Genomic DNA, 20,080 nt, shown 5'->3' on the forward strand with positions numbered 1-20,080 from the left:
GTTTTCACTGTCTTTAACTTTCACTGTCTCCCTGGTAATAATTCACTTGCCTATTGTGTGAATTTGTTGCAGCCACAAGGTTTGTGTTTACTCAATGATGTTCTGAGAGTTAGACCCTCAGGCCCTTCGGAGGAAACACAACCAATGTCCAGGGATCCTCAGGTTCCGGAAACACTGTGAAAATGGGCCACAGGCGAATAATAGATCGACTCCAGCTTCACGAGAGGTTTAATTTTCACTGCAGCCACATGGGAGCTCCAGAATGTTCCTCGTTAAAATCCAAGGATCCCTGTTCCATTATCATGTTCCCTCCTCTTGGCTGCGGTTTATCCTTCTCTCCCATCTCTTGTTAAAAGATGCTTTGAGGACACACGGGTTTACATAATGGATCCGCTAAATTATGAATTCTGAAATCAAGTCACAATAATCCTCCCCGTTCTCGCTCTTTAAATCTCGCCTTAACTGTCAAGCAGAAGCAAATCCCGGAATCTGTCACAGACCAGTTTATTTGTAACGTATTAATCTGCACAATCTTTATTTAAACAGATCTTATTTCTTATGTTTTTTAAACCACATGTCCGACACAATGTCAGAGTCTCAGATTTAGAGAAAGGCAACATATAATTTCCGAGGTCACGCTCTCCTCCAGCAGATGAGAGATGAAAACACCACAGCAGGAGTCGGAGCCAGCAGACTTCCACATCCTCTCTCTCTCTCTGAGGGCCGCTCACTTCAGATGTTTCACTGTTGACACAAGAAAATATGAAAATATGAAAAATATTTTTTGACGTTTCTCTTGGTGACAGCAGCATGTTCACATTTTCAGTCGAAACCCATCGGCAGCCATTGAAGAGGAATACGGAAATAGAGCAAGTGGAATTGTAAAAAAAGTTAAAAAAAATATATAAAAGGTTACGCTGAGGACACTGCAGAGTAAAGAAATTGCATCATGAGTAAGTGATGAATATATTTTCTCATTTTGTCTGTCAGTCAACATTACGCTCTCACTACAGCAACATGAGCTTCCATCGGGTCGAATGCAACCAAATGCAATATCCCTGCAACAAACACGAACTCAGCGACGCTTATTGTGGTTTTAATCAGTCAGAGATTCTGAATGTTGAGTTGTGTCTTTTTTTAGCTGTTAATTTAAAACCTGTCTGAAAAGGAATTTTTTACTCCTTGGCTTTTAAAACACAGACTTTTGTTTATGTGGTTTCATGTTGTTGTTATTTTATTTATTTTGTGATCATCTTGTTGTCTTTGTTTTATCTTTGATGTATCTCATCTGTTTTAGCTGCTCCGCACGTTGGTCGTCCGTTGCTTTGGATTATGAATTGTGATAGGAGGGAAGAGATTTGAATTTTTAACAGCATAATGCAAAAGAGTAAGATATTTATGTTATTCAGGCCAACCTAAAAAGAAAAGGAGGTTTGTTAAAGGAGATATTTGATGCTTTTTCAGTGTTTTATTTCCTCTGGTGTGTTATATTGTTTTCTTTGTTAATGTTAAAATTCGGCAAAATTAACGAGAAACGGTCTCGGGGAGCGAAACCTCCACCGAGTCCAACACTGTATCTCCCCATGACAAAGAAAGTGAAATAAAATCCCTGATTCCGGCCCCTGACCTCGATCAGCAACAAAATATAATCGTTCCTGATCCGGTTCCGCATCCTTCCACCAAGTTTTATGATAATCTGTCGTGTAGTTTTTATGAAACACTTGTAATTAACAGACAAACTAAACACAGATGATATAATGCCTGTAGCGGCTATAGCCTGTCACGCCTCTAACGAAGCCCGGTACAGCGAGAGCGGAGGCCGACGTTGGCGCCAGGTGCTGGAAGCCGATGACCAATCATAACAGAGTGTTCCAGCTGGCCAATCAGAGCAAACTGGGCTTTATTAGGAGGCGGGTCTTAAAGAGACAGGAGCTAATACCAAGCGTTTCAGACAGAGGCTGAAAAGAGGATCTGCAGCGATGGACAGTTTTGATGTGTTTTCTGAACATTAGAGCATGAAAACATTTTACAGTAATAACCCAAATTCAAATGTTCAACCTGATTATGTTTAGTATATAAACCTTTAAGGGTTTTAATATCCACTGGCCTCCACAACCTGACCCTCCTCTGCACTATTGCACCTTCAAGCTGTTGCCTGGTTCTGTTCTTCTGCTCTTTGTTACACACTTTATGGACTTCCCCCTCATCCCATTACCATTTATCGATTTTCACCACCAAGCCTTCCTCATGGAAATGTAAAACAACGTATCACTGTGGACGTGATTTTAAATGCAATGCATCACTTTGTCAGAGAGAGAATTCATTACCTCAATCCATTGTTTAGTTCCTCAAAAAAAGCATATAGCCCCTCTGCTGTTAAGCTGTTGCAATTCCATAGCCCAACATTAACACATCTTATGTTTATTCATTGCACAATCCATCACTTTCAAATGTGTCACAGGCTGTGCAACAGTGAATATCTCATCAGAACACTCTGTGGAAGCATCTGTGTTCCCTTCACCTCTGATGTTTCACCGCTGACACATGAAGACTTGAATTACTTCTTCACAGGGACAGAAACTTGTGAAACTTACCTCTGTGACAGTCTCTGTAGCCGAGCGCCGCTTCGCCTCCGCATGTGACAGACAGAAGCCGGGCGACTATAGTTTTTATTTTAACCTTCGTGTTACCTGGGCGATGTTGACAGAAGACGCAGGCTTGTTTATGGCGATGCTTTGAGAAATGCGTGGAGGAATGAGGGAAACTGTTTTTAGCTTTTTTCCATCATTCAGTGGGCCATGCACACGTCTGTGGATTTGTCCCTCAAATAGATGAGAGTTTGTCTCTGGTTGAGCTGTGGCACCAAACTCGTAACTCAGAACTCAAACTAAATCTATCTAAAGGAGAAGAAGAAGCTATTTTATATCACATATTACTTTGGGTGCAGTGATACTCTCTTATACGGACATAGCTACACTATGCTTTAGCATATAAGTGGTTGTTTTTAATTGTTTCCAGTTGTCTGAAGATGCATCTGCAGGTTTAGTTGCTGTTTTTCTTGCATGAAGGCATTGCTGAAATCTTAAAAAAAAAAAAGAAGTCTACTCTGAACTTTTCCAAAGTTGAACCCAGAGCTTTTAAGCAGTTGCTGAATGTGCAGAGTCACAGTTCTAAGCCCTTGTGGACTCAGCAGCAGTTTTTCAGTCTGTATGTTGAGGTTTAGTCTCTGACTGTGTGTTAATCATGTGATGAACTGGAAACGTGTCCAGGGTTTAACCTTGTGCCCAGTGTTTGTTTCAATAAATTGATTGAAAATAAAATAATTAAATCATTGGATTCTGATCGTAGAGAGACAGCAGCTCTGTTCTAACATTGTTCTGTGGCAAAACGGCACAAATTCAACTGGTTCCTTGTAACAACAAGTTGCAATCACAGCCTCACCTTCTATACAATAATGTAAGGCAGGAGGCAGGAGGCAGGAGGCAGGAGGCAGGAGACAGGAGGCAGGAGGCAGGAGGCAGCAGGCAGGAGGCAGGAGGCAGGAGGCGGCAGGCGCAGGCGGGAGGCGGGAGGCAGGAGGCAGGAGGCAGGAGGCAGGAGGCAGGAGGCAGGAGAGAGGCAGGAGGCAGGAGGCAGGAGGCCGGACATGACGTATAAAAGAAAGCTCTGGAATCTCGTTTTCTTTCCAAGTTGACATCAGCGTCTTTATTATTTTTGGCTTTTTTTCAGTTTTGCATCTGTTGTGTGTTGGAAACATCATCAATGCTGTGTTCTCACATGGACCCTGACTCTCTCTGGACATTTTACTCGGCCGTGGCAGGAAAAACTCCTCAGAATGTCTTAATCTTAATTGGACATTTTGCGTTCTCACATACAGCCCCTCCGGAAAATTTCAGGAGAATACCCAGAGCTCAGTGCAGATCTGAAAGCAGCTTAAATGTGTAGATTTTGAACGTATTAAGGCAGCAGTATATTCAAAGTGAAATTAAAGTCGGCGTGTTCTCAAACCGCTTGAATGTGGCACTGGAGGCTAAAACACCAGTAAACTCACTGCAGCTCTGTTTAAAAGTAACACGATCAAAGTGCTTCCAAACACAAACTTCCACAGCTTAAACACACAGTGTAAAATGTATTGGAAAGTGAAGCTGAATAAATGCTGACTCTCAGCTTTCAGAGAGTTTGGGGGCTTTCACATCCATAATGGCCGAACAAAGCAGAACCTGTAGACTTTTCTTTTTTTACCACTAACTGTAACAAGTTTAATTTCTATTCAGTTTGACCTACGTGGATGTAAACGCACCGAGATTACAGCTGAGTCAGCACTTTGACCTCGTAGATATTGTTTTGCTTCAAATCCAATGTGCTGAGTCCAGCAGATCTCTGGTCGACATAGAGCAGCAAGACCAAGGATCTCAGCCGACGTTTCACACGTGCACAGAAGCAGCGAGACTGTGTGACGAGAAGCACCGAAGCTGGAGCGCTAGAAATCTGTCAGGGCCACAAAATATCTGAGTGCAAGCGCACAGATTGAGCACAAGCAGAGCAAATCGGAGCATACACAGGGGCTATAGGAGCGCAAGTGAAAATACTTCAGATTGTTAATGTGAAGTTAATAAGTCCTGCTCTCAAACTGAAAGACCGAACTCTTGATGATCTTAAAGATTATGAATAAAAACAGTTTTGGTTCATTTCTTTTGGTTTGAAAGTTGCCGATTTTGCTATTTGGACTGCGAGAAGTTCAGGTCATCTTTGGTCCTCTTTGCTTGGTGTGTGCTCGGATATGCTGCAGCCCCCATGCAGCGCCCAGCTTCCCTCATGAATTTTGGGGTCTGCAGGATGGATGGAGGGATGGAGGGATGGATGGAGGGATGGATGGATGAGACATGTGTGTGTGTGGAAGGAGGGAGAGAGATTTTGGTTTTATGTCACTTCAAATGACACCGGCCACCTTGTGATCACCGACCTGACAGGGGAGCTGAGGAATAAGTCATGATCTGGAAGGATTCTCTGTCAGAAGCTTTCATCTTTTGGGTGCACGCATACACACACACACACACACACACACACACACACACACACACACACACACACACACACACACACACACACACACACACACAGAGAGAGAGAGGGAGACCTGCTACACACACACAAGCTCACTAGACACAGAAGACTGAGAAAGGAAAAAAAAACTAGGGCATCAAAAGTCCCGAAGGCTTTGAGCTACAATTTTTTTGCATAATCAGGAGAGAAAGTGAGAGGAGGAGAGGGGAAGAGGGGAAGAGAGGGAGAGAGAATGCTGTAATTAAATTAGTGCATAAAGAAAAGGAGGAGGAGAACATGTGGAAACACGGATATCAGCTCTGTCAGAACAGAAGTGATATCGGAAAAACAGGAGGCTGAGGGCAAGATGTGATTAAAGTTGATCATGGAGTTTTTTTTTATTCTTAAGTGTGAAAAGCTACACACACAAACAAACACACACACACACAAACATCAAATACAGTTCATGTGGTGTCAGCAGGGGGGGGTCCCTTTGAGGAAGAAGAGGAGTGAGAGAGAGAGGGAGAGAGAGGGAGAGAGAGAGAGGGAGAGGGAGAGAGGGAGGCACATGCAGAGAGAAGTTCTTCCTCCCTCTTCCTCCTCCGAGCTTCCATGAGGAGAGAGTTCCCCAGTCTGGAGCCTGTTTGGGGTAAAATGCTTTTTCTTCAGGCGATTTTGAAGAGACGGCTTCTGCAAAAAGGTAAAAACAGAAAAGCAAAAAACAAAAAAAACATTTTGATTTGTTCCACGTCTTTCCTGCGCGTGCTTTGCGCTCCGTGCCGCGCGCGCCCCGCTCCTCTCCCCTGATCAGCGGCTCGCTCACGTCCTGTGGAGGCTACTTTTCTTTTTGCTGAATCCCCTCGTCTGACGTGTGTCCGTCACTTTCCCGTGTTGGATGTTTTGTTCGTCATCGCACAGGAGACGCAGGAGCGCGGATCGTGCAGCCGCCTGCTCCTCCGCCTGCTCCTCCGCCTCACAATACACACACAAGTCCCTTACGCCTCTTGTATCTCTTATTCTTCCATAGTTAGAGTTATGATATTTCCATAAGCTCGTGACTGAAGTGTTCGCGTCTCATTGATCAGCAGGTCACAAGGATTTCAGCGTCAAATACTCGTTTTGATTCGGTTATTGCGCACGTTTCCAAGGGGTTAGGGTCGATCTCTGTTGTTTATCATGTGTTTGTGATGATGACTCGGTGCTTTGTGTTGCTTTGTGTGAGACATCACTATTACAGTCCTGTATTATTTCTTTACGCAGTGATTTTAAGAGTTTTTTGCGCATCTTCGTGTTGAATTGAGTTGATTTACTATCTGCTGTAATATCACTGTGACATCCCCCTGTTCACCACTTAAAGGTTTTGTCTTTGATCTTGTTGAACAGCGACCTGCTCCTTGGTTTAGATCCGATATGAACCTGGGGAATTGTCCAGTTTCAAAGTTTTTCACTTGCTGCATCTTAACCTTGATATACATGATAAACCCACTACACGATGATCAGTTCCTCTGGTTTTAGTATGTGTCAAAAGGAAGGTTTATGTTCTTTAGTCTACTGACAGCAGATACAGATGCAGATGCAGATGTGGAGTGACCTCTTGTTTTTCCTGAGTTGTAACCTTCCTTCTTCCTCTGAGGCTGTGTTGAGGCTTTGGAAGATGATTTCTTCTTAAATATGGACCTAAGGATGTTTTCTGTTGTTTCTTTTTAATATTTGTCCCATAGAGTTTTGTCTTATTGCGGTTTTCTGCTCCTGTGCTTGTTATGAAACCTTGTTCGTGTGCGCTATTGACGCTCCTCTGCCTGAGAGAGAGAGAGAGGTGCAGTCTCTCTCTCTCTCCATCTTCTGCTGATTTATTTATGAATTTGGAATCTGTTGCTTTGAAGTTAAGCCGGGAGACTCAGTGAGGGGGGGGGGAGAAAAGAGGCAAATGGGGACAAAACGCCACCTATCGGTCTGTCCGGGGGAACTGCAGCCTGCACTGGGGTTAATATCCTAATTAAATCAGTGTGGATCCTCAGAGGGAGAGAGAGGTGTTGATATCTGTGTTTCTGTTCTATCAGTTTAGTTTATATATTTTTATTAATGTCTCTGACTAGAATCAAGAGCATCTGCAGTGGCACACACACACACACACACACACACACACACACACACACAGGTTCATCAGCACTTAATCCCGTTTAGGATGTGTGAGTCACTTCGGTGACATTTAGACGATGCTCTCTTCCACATTAATAGAGGAGAACACACTTAAGCACCAAAGATCATAGGAATTAGATGAAAAGGTCAAAAGCGTCACAACCATAACTGCACAGAGTCGAATTAGAAAATCTCCTGCGCCCTGCTGGAGGTCTGCAGGCACAGAGGTGGTCTGTTAGCAGCGTGTTCTGGGGTTGGTGTTGTTATAAAAAGTAAATCTTGATGAACTGGGACTGTTAAAGACTTTGGGCCTGTCTAGCGGAATATGTTATTTTAATCCAGGAGCAAATTAAAATGTCACTGAATCGCTGTGTCAAGCTTTTCAGGAAAATCGCTGTGAAAACAGCCTGAGTGAGAGAAACGAGTCACGACCTTTTTGCAAACCTCCACGGATGTTATAACGTTTTCAGTGCGGAGCAGAAGTTCTATATGAACGGGACTAACATTACATTGAAATGATCCATCCATCCATCCATCCATCCATCCATCCATCCATCCATCCATCCATCCATCCATCCATCCACCCATCCATCCATCCATCCATCCATCCATCCATCCATCCATCCATTATCTATATGACTTCTCCTTTTCTCTTATCCTTTATTCAAGCGTTCCTTCACTCCTCTCTTCCTATAAGGAGGTCAGAGGTCAGGATTCGTGACCTGACAGAGGTTCAGCTGTTCAGTTGTGTCCTCCTCTATCTCACTTTAAAAATAACAATTCAACTCAAAGTACTTGCTCCTTTTTTTATCGTCACTCTACTGTAAAATGGACTCCTCTCTTCAGTCCCAGTTAAAGTCGGGTCCCTGTAGTTGGATAAAAGCTGGTACAGTATCGGTCCCACTCGCTCTGTGATCAGCTGCAGCGCTGCTTTGTAGAGCTGCGGGCGCTACAGGTTGCCTGTGATTTTTTTTTATCCACTGAAGTTGTCTCTCTGAAGTTTAATAATTCCAAGACCCGCAGGTTTGCCTGTGAAGTCACATCAAACCCATTATACACACTGAACTTCAGGGAATATCGAACCCACGGTGGCTTTGAAAACACCGTCTCCTCTGTCCGGGCTGCTGATGGTTCTTCTGCAGATTAGCTTCACGTCCACCGGGAACCTCTCGCTGCTTCTACACCGCCTGGTTTCCTCCCATTTTAATGTTATCTGCACGATCCACTGGGACGTTTCTCAGACTTTTTATCTCAAGTCCTCGACATCATGTTTAGGATGAAACACACTGGCTGTTTAGTTGTAGGCTGTGATGCATATAAAGTTGAATGTAGAGATTTATTCAGCAATATCTAAGGGATCAGAAATAAAAAAATAAGTACATTTAACATATCTAATAAATAAAAGGAACAAGATACATGAAGTAGTTTTTTATTCTCTTGAGAGTCCACCAAAATGTGGACTCCGGTATTAATGTCAGGTTTTAATCCTGACGTCCACATCACATTGCACAGTAGAATTAACACTTTTAGCAGAGACACGGTGACATGAGCTGCTGTCATTTGCTTACGTTTCAAAATCCTGATCCATGAACCCATTGAAAATAAAACCGCTCACACTAACTGCTCCTTTCCTCGTAGAAGTGGCCACACGTGTTTTTACACTGGACTGGATCACTGGAGGAAGCTCCACAGATACAGATACATGCTGATTATGATTTAACACACAACTTTCTCATATTGCATCTTGTCTGTAATTCAAACTGGCAAACTGTCATTTGAATTGCTGTCAATAAGTTATAATTTATTGCCACATGAGCCGAAAAAATAAAATGCTTTATCAAAGTTGCTTAAAATGCAAAAACCAAACATTTGCCACGGCTGCAGCGTCACATTGAACATGGAGACTGTGGTCGTCTCGCCATTCATTGCTTTGGTGAGAGTTTGAAAAGTTTCTCCAGTCTTTGAAAATCAGTCGCTTCACGTTGAAGCTTGTTGAAGAGTTTTTTTTTATGACATGTGAAACCTTTTCAAAGTCTGTGGCACAAACACAGAGCTGCTCTGTGAGGGAGCTTCAGTCACGGCTGTTATTCAAACACGCGTGACATTTAAGAAGTGTTTCCTCATTATGTCTAATTATATAATTACATCTGTAAACTGTGTCCTTACATTATATATAATCTACACCACCGAGCCTCCATCATCTGTTTGTTAATACAGAACCTTTTTCACGCTATGCAGTCATTTCTCCAAATATAATATTAAAACCTAAATCGGTTGCTGACTTTCTGTCTTCACATTATTTCCTTACATCGACTCCTCTCCTTTTTTCTCTCTCTCTCTCTCTCTATCCCTCCCCATGCTCCCCCTCTCTTCCTGTCTACCTCTTTTCCTCTCCTCCCTCTCTCCCTCTGTTGCTCCTCTCAGCGATGCAGATGTGCTTTCTTTGATTTTGTCACCAGAGATTAATTAGCACTTTATTAGGAGTCCTATTTATACCTCCAGCCAACAGAGAGGGGGGATAGAGAGATGAAGAGAGGAGGGGGAGACTGATAGACTGAGGCAAAAACAAAAAAACATAGTGGGGAGAAATGTGGTGAGACAGAGGGGACGATGGAGAAGCAAAGCGAGACTGGAAGAGGAGGAGGGAGAAGATGAGAAACATGCAGAATTAAAGGAGAGAAGAGGGAAGAAGGGATGAAGTGGAGAGAGTCAACAAGATGAAAAGGAAAGAGACAGTGAATCAACAGAGAGAGAAAGAGGGAGGTACTGAGAGAAGACGACAGGAACAGAGTTCACAGTCTGGGTAGTAAAAGTGTTTCCTTACATCTTTATATATTTAAAATAGGGGGTTGTTTATAAACATAGTGAATAAAGATGGAAGGTGAGGAGAGACGGAGATGTGGATGTGGAGGGATGAGACGGAAAAAATAAAAGCATTTGAGGAGCTTTTCATACTCTGCACAGACTGAATGTACCCTATAGGTGATTGGGACTTTATTTATATGTTAGCTATTTTATTGAGTGTGAATTTAAATTCATCTTATACGCTTTGACACTGTGTCTGGCAACATATCAGGGGCTTTTATTATGAAAGTAAATAATAAATAACAGGAAGTTTGAGGGGACTTGATCCGGGAACATAACAAAGAATTGACGGCTCTTGTTCGGACAAAGGAGCCTCCGTGTTTGTTATTTTTATATTTTCTATAAAGTATATAAAGGCACCATCCAAAATACATGGCTCCAACTGTAATAATGTAAAATGTAAACCACATGATAATGGATGATTGGTTAACATGAATTATCTGAGGGGTTTGTCTCTAATCGTGATGACGTCATTCCCTCCATAGGATCTATTTAAGCTTCAGGTCTCGTCTATCGTCCAATAGGATCCAGAGATACGTGATCATATGACATCATATGATGAGAAATCATTCTCTCATCAATAGAAGCTTTAGATTCTCTCCCTTTTATTTGTGGGGAAATCTTCAATCTTTGAAAAGTTAAATTAAAGTAGCATTCCCACTAAGTTTGGTGGGAATCTGTCCGTGCATAGTGTTTCACTCACACAGGAGTGAAAACCAACAGTTGGTTGAGAGCTTGATGTTGATGAGACGCAGGTAGAAGCGCAGAGAAAGTGACAGTGAGTCAGCAGGAGGTAGAATAAGTTGGTGATCGACTGTTTGAGGGAGAGAGAATAAAGAGAGAGACAGAAAAGAAGAAGGGATAAAAAGAGAAGAGATGAGATCTCTACCAAAATCCATGAATCCCACAATCTGGAAAACATGGATTATTGAGGGTGTGAAACTCTCCTGTCAGATTTAAACTTTCTTTGACTCTTCAAGCTCTGCCTGTAAATCCCTGAGGGGGTTTTGTGCTGATGTGGGGTCAGCGGATAAAACATAAAGATCCTGATTTCAATCAGTACTTTCAACTTTACAAATCACAATTTACTCTCCCTTTAACAAATCCATGATGGTTTATAGTCTGTGCCCACAGACTCATAAAGTGCGTGCACAGAAAGCAACTTCTTTCACCAGAGAACAAAGAATGGAGCATTGAAAAGCTCAATAAATCCAACACTAAACAATAAAAGCTGTAAAAACGTCGGAGGCAATACAGCATCACAACTTTACCCTTAAATCGGGATAAATTGGATTTAAAATGCTTCATTCATTGTTCTCTGCAGAAAGAAGTTGTTTGCAAATCTGTGCTCAGTTGACAAAGCCATGGGCGTGGATTATGAACAAATACAAGAATGTGCACACAGATTAAAACTGCAAATCCAATATGATTTAAAAACCGTGCACACAGACTTGAAAAGGGAAACTATTGACTTACACTTTTTTCTTTTCTCGGCTGACCTTCAACAGGCGCTCACCAAAAAAATTTTAAAAGTGAAAGGGAACATTTTATTATTAATGTTTTTATAAATGAGACAGTGAACATCCAGGAGGCAGAAAGTGTCAGAGTCAGGCTGAAAATGAGCAGCACCTTGAGAACGGTGGAATCCAGGACAAGGATGGATGGATTGTTCAAATGAGAAAAGATCAAGTGCATGTTTTATTTCTTAAGTTCATCTTTTTACTACTTGAATACAAGATACAAGTCAACATGTGCAGGTTCGAAATGTGGAATTTTCATTTTCTGTGGAGTCCAGTGGTTGTTTGTTTTGCTCCTGGTGTCCGACCTGTGAATCTCAGCCCATATGTCTGGTTTGTTTAGCATCACAGTGCTAATTCCCTTGTAGGTGGAAGAAGAATGGGGTCATCCTCCCATCTGCTAAAGACAGGAACATATACAAATACACACAGGGGCTGTTGCTGCCTAATATCATCTTTTGTAGAAACAAAAGCAATAGATGCCCATGCAGAGCAAATCTAATCGTTCAGTCGGTTGTAAGAGTCAAAGTTAATTTCATATACCCCCCCTCGACAATGAAAATACATATTTCATTCGTATTTAATTGATTAACTCTCATTATATACTGTCTTTTTGTAGCTGCCTTCTATTCCTGGGTCTTAAAAATAACAAAAAAGAGTGAAATCAGACACAATAACACAAAGAAAAGTCAAACGAGACAAAGGAAACATGGAGGTGATGTAGAAATAATCAGCACTGGGGCCATTAGAAACTAAAGAGGAAGGAGAAAGAAGAGGCATCAAGGAAACGACTGGTACGAGCAGAGAGGGGTAAAGTCTGGAATAAGGTTATAAAGGGAAACAGCCTCCAGGACATGAGGAGGAGTGAGATAAAAGAACAAGCACAAGGGAGGAGACACGGAGGAGAAGAGAGGGAGGGAGGGAGCGAGCAGCGAGGAAGTGATGACAGGTCGCGTTGCGTGTTCGCAGGGAGAACGACAGCAGCGACAAGTGCCAGCGTTGTTCAGCGGTTTGAGGCAGATAAGGGCCCAGACTGATGCTTTCAAGCTTTTCAGAAACCGTTGTTCGGCCTTTCTCCGCCGCTTTAGCCGGCTGCCAGTGACAACAATGAGCCCACGGAATAAATAAAAAAAGAGGAAGAAACAAAAAGAGAGAGAAGGACGGAGAGAAGAAGAGACAGAGGCTTCACAGTTTGTACGCTGGCCTCATTGTGTCAAGGCAGGGCTACGAGAGAGCAAACGGGGGAGGACGAGGGGAGACAGACGTGGGAGCGGTGATATTTAGAAAGAGGAATGAGGAGAGATGAGAGGAGGAGTTTGAAATGATCCTCTGTGTCAGAGGTGGAAGATCAAAATACAGATACTTTGCTTCGGTACTTTATTCGTTGGGGACGGTGCGTGTAAATAACATTTCTGTAAAATGTGCCAGAGTTAGCCACAGAGGCTAGTTTTGGGGGGGCAGTAACAAATTGAGTCGTGCAGGGGTGCAACATGGAGCTTTTTTGGAGAACTTGCAAGAGATAGATAGATGGAGGGATGGAGGGATGGAGGGATGAACAGGTGATAAACAGAAAGTGAAGCCTGTGCAGAAGGGCCTGAAACCTGTGTTCTCTCCAACCAGCAGAGGGAGACTCCACTGGTTTTAAAAGGAATCTGATTAAGGAGAAAATGACGCTTCTCACTTGATAACGTCAGTAAACATTAAGACTCATAGACTCAATAAATATGGACGACATGTTTCCATTTCCTCCAACTATCTAGAGATGAGGCTGATATGTGTGCTGCACACGTGCAAATTAACACCATTGTGTGATAAGAACTTCTTAAAATGAAAGAAAATCTCTTGGAGATGAATGTGTTTGTACTTTTTACTTTGTCCCATCCATTAATGTGGAGGAGGTAAGATTTATGAACTATACTGCCGCCAGCCAGCAGGTGGCGATCGACACGCCACTTTTGGGGAGATCTTGTGTCGTCCATCTTTTTAAACACCCGATGTTCTCAAATCTCTAATTACACTTCTTCTTCAATACAGTCAGCCCCCCCCCCCCACACACACACACACTCCTCCAAATATGTGTACTTCTGATTTACTTCATGAAAATAGTTTAAAGAAACAGCCTCGTCTGTTGGGAACAAACTGTCACTGGTGGAGATTTGATTTGCCCCAACATCCACCCTGACTCCCCACAGAGTTTCATAATAGACCATAAACCATCACTCACAGAAACACCCAGGGTGGAATACATCTGAGCACCAGTGGAGAATCTGCACGTCTGATATTCCGGAGCCTGCCGGAGATTATCGCCCTGTTTTTGAGTCATAAAAACACGATGATATTTTTAGTCAGACTGTTGAGAACTAGGTTACAGGAAGTGAAGATGTGGGGGAATAAGGGAAAAAAGTGAAGTGCAAAAAAAAAATCACACCAGTGCCGCAAACAAAAAAGAAAAAGAAATTGAGATGAGGGTTTTGGGAGGAAATGTTTCAAAGTTTGTGGGAAAGTAAGATTGAACACGATGTTCTGCACTTATATGCGAAGAGGAAAAAGATCAAGGAAGAGAATAGAATAAGATTGAGACATGTGTCTGTCCGTAGATCATGTGTGCTCATGGATTTTATTCCTATAGCAGTTTTGATATTTCTCTGACGGCTCATCCGACCATGAGAGACGTATCGAGAAGCAAGAGAGAATTAGCAAGTTAGAATAAAATTGAATTTAGAAGGAATAGAAGGATGTGAGCGAGACTTTCCTCCCTGAGCATTCAGACGCTGTGGTGGTGCAGAGGGACGGAGCAGGAAGCTGGGACTGAGCTGGTCTCAGTCAGGATCCAACTCAACCTGCAGCTCTTTTCACTGTGAAAACACTGCAATGAAATATTCAGACTTTTGGACCAATGGTAGGAAGTAGAGACAGCATTAAACAATAGAAGAAGAAATAGAAGAGGAAGCAGCTGCAGTCTTCACCTCCGACGATATAATGTTTGAACCTAGAAGACGTTTATTTGATGCATTTGAACTTGTGTGGAGGACTGTAGTACTGTGGAGAACTGTAGTACTGTGGAGAACTGTAGTACTGTGGAGTACTGTAGTACTGTGGAGTACTGCGCCTGAAGGTGCTGATGCTGCTAGTAATATTATTTGCATTTGCAGTTTTTCTCACCTTCTATAAAAAAGCTTGTGTCAGGAGCAGCAGTGGTAAACAAATGCTGCAGATTAGTGATAAATCACAGGATTCTTTGAGTCATTAAAACTCTGTGGAGAGAATTAATCACAACAAGAGAGACCAGAAAGAAACCTGCTTCTTCTATGTGTGTAATCCAAACCTGGCAACCTGAATCCTGCAGGAGAAAGGCAGCGGTGATATAAGAGGCAGAGCGGAGGCTGAAATGAGAGAGTGAATTAGGCGAGGAGTGACAGGTGAGGTAGCTGGCACAGCAGAAAGCTGCGATTCCACCGAGGAAGAGCCGAAAACAGATTTAGGGTTAATTTGCATTTCAAACTCGCCCGGCTTCCTGCCTGCGATGTCGGAAAGCTGCTGATTTTCACTCCACTCCGCTCGTCTGTCTCTTCTCATTTCATCTCTCTCTCCGTTTTCTTCATTTACAGCAGGTTTTCTGCTCTTGTCTCTTCTCCAATTCTCTCTTGCAGGTTTGGTTTAATCTTCCTCTGTTTTATTCTTAATGTCTCCATGTGTTATCCTCTATGTTCCTGTTATTTGCCCTAATTGCACATTGTAGATATTTATTTTATCCCCGGCTCTGTGCCCCCAAGTACTATGTTATAATCAACTGTAGCAGTTCAATAATAAATATTTAGACTTTTAACATGATCCAAAAGTAATTAATCTACCTACTGATTCCACTGTCTGTCTGTCTTCTCGTAAAGTTCAGTAAATCACTCAAACTTATACATGAGCCAAACATCAACAGCAATAAAGCAAATTCAGAAAGAAAAACACTGACTATAAAATCGGTGCACAACAAAATATGTAAATAACGACTTCACTGTAGATAAACCAGGTAGGATGAGCGCAAAGTTGTCTAACTTCACTCTGCACCGTGGACTGTTTACAAAAAGCTCTGCACACGACTCAATAAATAAACTTAAAATATACTAAATGATTGTGACAGAATAATATTCCCAGCCTCACAAATTGATCACATAAAAAAACTAAATTTGAACCATCGCCCAGTTTTTTGGTATAAACAAACAAGCTTTCATTTCATTGCATGAATAATACACAGATTTTCCATCCGTCTCATTTTCTCTATTCAGATTTTATTTATGATGAAATAATGTCTTGGAGATGTGCTGTGGTTTGTTGAGTCGTTGGTAATGACGCAATAAACAATAAAATATATTGTATAAATATCTCTATATAGGGCTTCACTCTCTCTCTCTCTCTCTCTCTCTCTCTCTCTCTCTCTCTCTCTCTCTCTTTTACTCTGCTCCTGTTTCCTCAGTTTTTCCTCCTCTGTCTCTTGCGTTGCTCTCAGACAGTTTTTCCGTCTCCATCTGTCCTCATTTGTGTCCTGCGGTGCCGCGTGTTATTAAAATGATAGAATGAAGACGCACAGCAGGGGGAGATATACACTCAGAGAGAAACGAGGGAGGATTCGGAGGCAGGGAAAGGGAGGTAGGGCTTCAGTAAATTAAAATGGGTCATAGAGACAGACACACATTTGATCATACATATTTAAAAATGGTTATTTTCTTTGAAACACAAAAGCAATAAAAGGACAAACAAACGCCGTGATGCTTTGTTGTGAACGTAACCTTTATTTCCGTTCAGGAACTATTTCATTTTAATAGCACATTAAATTGTGGACTTTTTATAGCAGCTATTTCCTTTTATTGTGTTGCTGACCTTTGTAACACTGCCCTCTATGGCCCACAGTTAATAACCTGCAGGAAATACCAACAGCGTCATCACCATTTTTTAAGAATGAATTTGTCTCAGTTCTTAAATAATGGCCTGGTTCTCTGCTCTCTCTCCGAGCACTTTATTAGGAACACCTGCACTCCTGCTTATCCAGGCAATTATCTGATCAGTGAATCATTTGCCAGCAGAAAACCAGTTAAAGTGAGAGGTCAGAGGAGAATGGTCTCCAATGGTTGGAGCTGGAGACTGTGATACTTTACAGCTGTGGTGAGCACAAACACGTTTAACCTTGAGGTTGATGCAGTGCAGCAGCAGAGACCACGTCAGGTTCCACAAAACAAGAACATGAATCTGAGGCTGTAGTGACACAGAGTCAAAAACCATCGGAAGAACTAAGCCTGGTCTGATGAGTCTGGATTTCTGCTGCAGATCAGAATTTGGCATCAGACCAGGCTGGTGGTGGTGGTCCCTGTAAACCAGTAGATCATGGTTTGAATACCACAGTCTCTTCTGACCACCTTCATCCCTTCATGGACAGAATCTATGATCAGTTAAAGGAGACTTGCAGCAGAATAGTTCTCCATATCTTCAGAGACCTCCGCTGTCACCAGACGTTCATGCAGTAGAACCTCGGTGATGTGGAAGAACCTGAGATGTGCAGCCGGTAAAATCTGCAGAAACTATACAACCCAGTTCATGTGAAGCAGAATCTCAGAGGAGAGTTTTCAACATCGATTCAATTCCATGAAGAACTGAAGCTGTTTTTGTGCAGAAGAGGAAACTACAGAGTAATAGTGGCGTGTCCCTAATAAAGTGCTCGCTGAGTGTATGTTGTCGTTTTAATGATGTCGTGCACATTATCTTGTTTTTACCACATGAACCATGATAGAAAGGGCACTCGGGTTGTTTCCCCCCCCGTTGTATATATTTGTGTTTATCTTTTATTCATTCCAAACAAACCACAACCTCATTTGCCGGATTCAACGTTTAGCTTTCTATACAGAAGAGATGATTTATACATGATATGTAGATTTTTGCATGTTTAAATTATTTCTTCATTAAGATTAATCATTTTAATCACATGCTATATTTGCATATCTATCAATATTTCCTAGATATTTCCATGTAGCATTTTAAGTAAATTTTCATATTTACTTATACTTACTTACTTAACCTTGATTATTCGGTTAAGCTTTGCATATCTGTTACTTTAAATTGAGAGGGATTCCAAGGATCTTTTGTACAGCGGTAAATATAGTATATATATATATATATATGAAGCTACGTGATAGTTTTATACAATCCATGTGTTGAATGGATCCTTCACTCTGATCGAGAGACAGAAAATGTGTGTGTGCAGATCAGGTTGTTGATCTTTGTGAGTCTGTGTGTGGGCGTTTGTGTGTATGCAAGGTCTGACCATGTCTAGACATGTGTGCATCTTAATCAGCTGCCCACTGTGTGTGTGAGTGAGCGAATGTGCGTGTCTGTGTTAACGTGTCTGTGTGTGTGTGTGTGTGTGTGTGTGTTCTCCGCACCGAGCCACAGGAGGCCATCACTTGCCACTTTAAAGTACTTACCCATAATCCTCGGAGTGTGGATTCATTTGCACTTGAAACCCACAGGAGCAGAGAGAGAGCGAGGGAAGGAGAGCGAGAGAGCGGAGAGTAAACTAGACACAGAAACAAGATGAGAAAAGCTCTGACCATGTGTAATATACAATGTGATCTCAAGTGTCTGGAGACTGTGTGTGCCAGAGCCTTGGGGGCCAGAGCCTTGAGGAAAGACACACACACACACCTTTGTCTTCTTAAAGTTGTGAGGCCACACTGACAACTAACACTTTTCCCTGTAGTCCGTTACCCTGAGTGACATCACAAACCCTGCTCTTCACCATCAGACACACATTTAGAATGTGAGGGCCACAGGACAGATAGAATGGGGGGGGGCGACACGCAGCAAAGGGTCGGGTGGAAACTCAGCCTGCAGCCGCTGCAGGACGATTCAAGCATCTGAAATCAATATCAAGTGTTACACTAAAATGTCTTTAATCTTGCTTGGTGAATAAGCAAGTTAATACAGCAGGTGATTGTCTTTAGAAGCTGGTTTGACCCCGAGCAGCTTCTGTCCTGTTGAGGGAGGCCACGGCCAGACGTACGAATGTTGTGGGTCAAAGTTCACTAAAGGTAAACACACACAGGAAGCGAATGATTTATTTATTTATTGGAAGCGAACATGAGAGGTTTGCCGCTGGGTGACCGTCTCAGACTTCGGTTTGGAAAGGGTTGTGGGTACTGAAATTTGCACTATAAAGGCATGGATGGGAATCGAACCCATGATCTTTGGTTTACGAGACCAACGCCTTACCACTTGGCCACCACGCCACATGCAGTTCATGATCTGTACATGACCAGGTTGGACTTGTTCTAGTGTATGAAGTTGTGGTATGAATAAAAGTTGTGTCCATATGGAGAAGTGTTGCTCTTGTTTTGATCTGTGACAAACCTCAGAGTTAGAGAGTATCTTATCCTCAATTGCAAATCACATAGCTAAACATTCAATGATTATTCAATGGAAAGAAATGCATGGATGGGGATTGAACCCATGACCGAAGACCAACGCTTTTCCATTTGGCCATCAAGTGAACACAAAGTGCAGAGTTTGGTTTCAGTCCAGGACGATCTCTCTCTTTCTCTCTCTTAAAACAACAAAACAGTGACTCACACAGTCTCAAGCACTTCGATCCTCAAAGTTTGCTCAGCCAACAACTCTGAGAAAGAAAAGGACAAAATTGTGTTCATCACTGTGACTTCAGGCTTTTTTCTTTTTTTCTACACAGCAATATTCCATTGTGCAGTTTAATATGAGTTTCATTTGCATCCAAACAGAAAAACAGGGATATTTCTGGCTGCCCTCTGATTAGAACTCACTGCTTTGACAGATCATATCAGATTTTAATAATCAGCTGCAGACATGGGGGTTTTCATGTATTATGTTGGAGGGAGACATGTTTTCTGGGGTTAAATCACAGACTGCAGATAAGGAGACGGACGACTCGTCTCCACTTCTTCCCCGTTGGACAAGAATGAAGCTGAATAAACACATAAAACATTTAGATAAAAACAAACATTTACAAAATATTTCTTAAAACTACGTAAGTTGTAAATCTTTCAGTTTTTACATATCAACATTTTCCTCTTCTCTTTTCCCGTCACTCTCTGCTGCCGCCGTCTTTTATATCCAGACAGAAGCACTTTCTACAGAATGTGGGAAAAAAATAACTGAAGACACAAACACAAAATAACTAATGTCTTTAAATTCAAAAGCTTCTTGCTTGTATAGTTTTTTTTCTGTGTTTCCTTGAAACTCAGAGTCTCAGTTTTGGTCAATTTGAGACGAGAATCATCAACGAGTCGTCGTGACTGTAAAGTTGAACGTGACGGAGACATAAGAGACTTCATCTTGTAATTTCTGTGTAATTATTCAAGATTTGATGCATCGAATTTGGCTGATTAAAGTGTGTGTGTCTGTCTGTGTGTGTGTGTGCATGCATGGATTTTTTTTTAACTCTAAACCCACTGATGCATTTTCAGCTGCCTCATTCTCTTTTGCTAATTGTGCTGCAAATGGTC

The 20,080-nt window shown here is 42.1% G+C and overlaps 1 protein-coding gene and 1 non-coding gene across 2 annotated transcripts in view; one reads left to right on the forward strand and one right to left on the reverse strand.

Moving 5' to 3' along the window:
* The window catches only part of grip2b (glutamate receptor interacting protein 2b), a 202,560-nt gene that overhangs the window by 131,201 nt on the left and 51,279 nt on the right, over positions 1–20,080 (forward strand).
* On the reverse strand, positions 18,761–18,832 carry trnat-cgu. The gene has a single exon. It is a non-coding gene; the product is annotated as a tRNA-Thr (tRNA).

This window comes from Hippoglossus stenolepis, chromosome 3 (assembly GCF_022539355.2).
Source record: "Hippoglossus stenolepis isolate QCI-W04-F060 chromosome 3, HSTE1.2, whole genome shotgun sequence".
Taxonomy (NCBI): Eukaryota; Metazoa; Chordata; class Actinopteri; order Pleuronectiformes; family Pleuronectidae; genus Hippoglossus; species Hippoglossus stenolepis.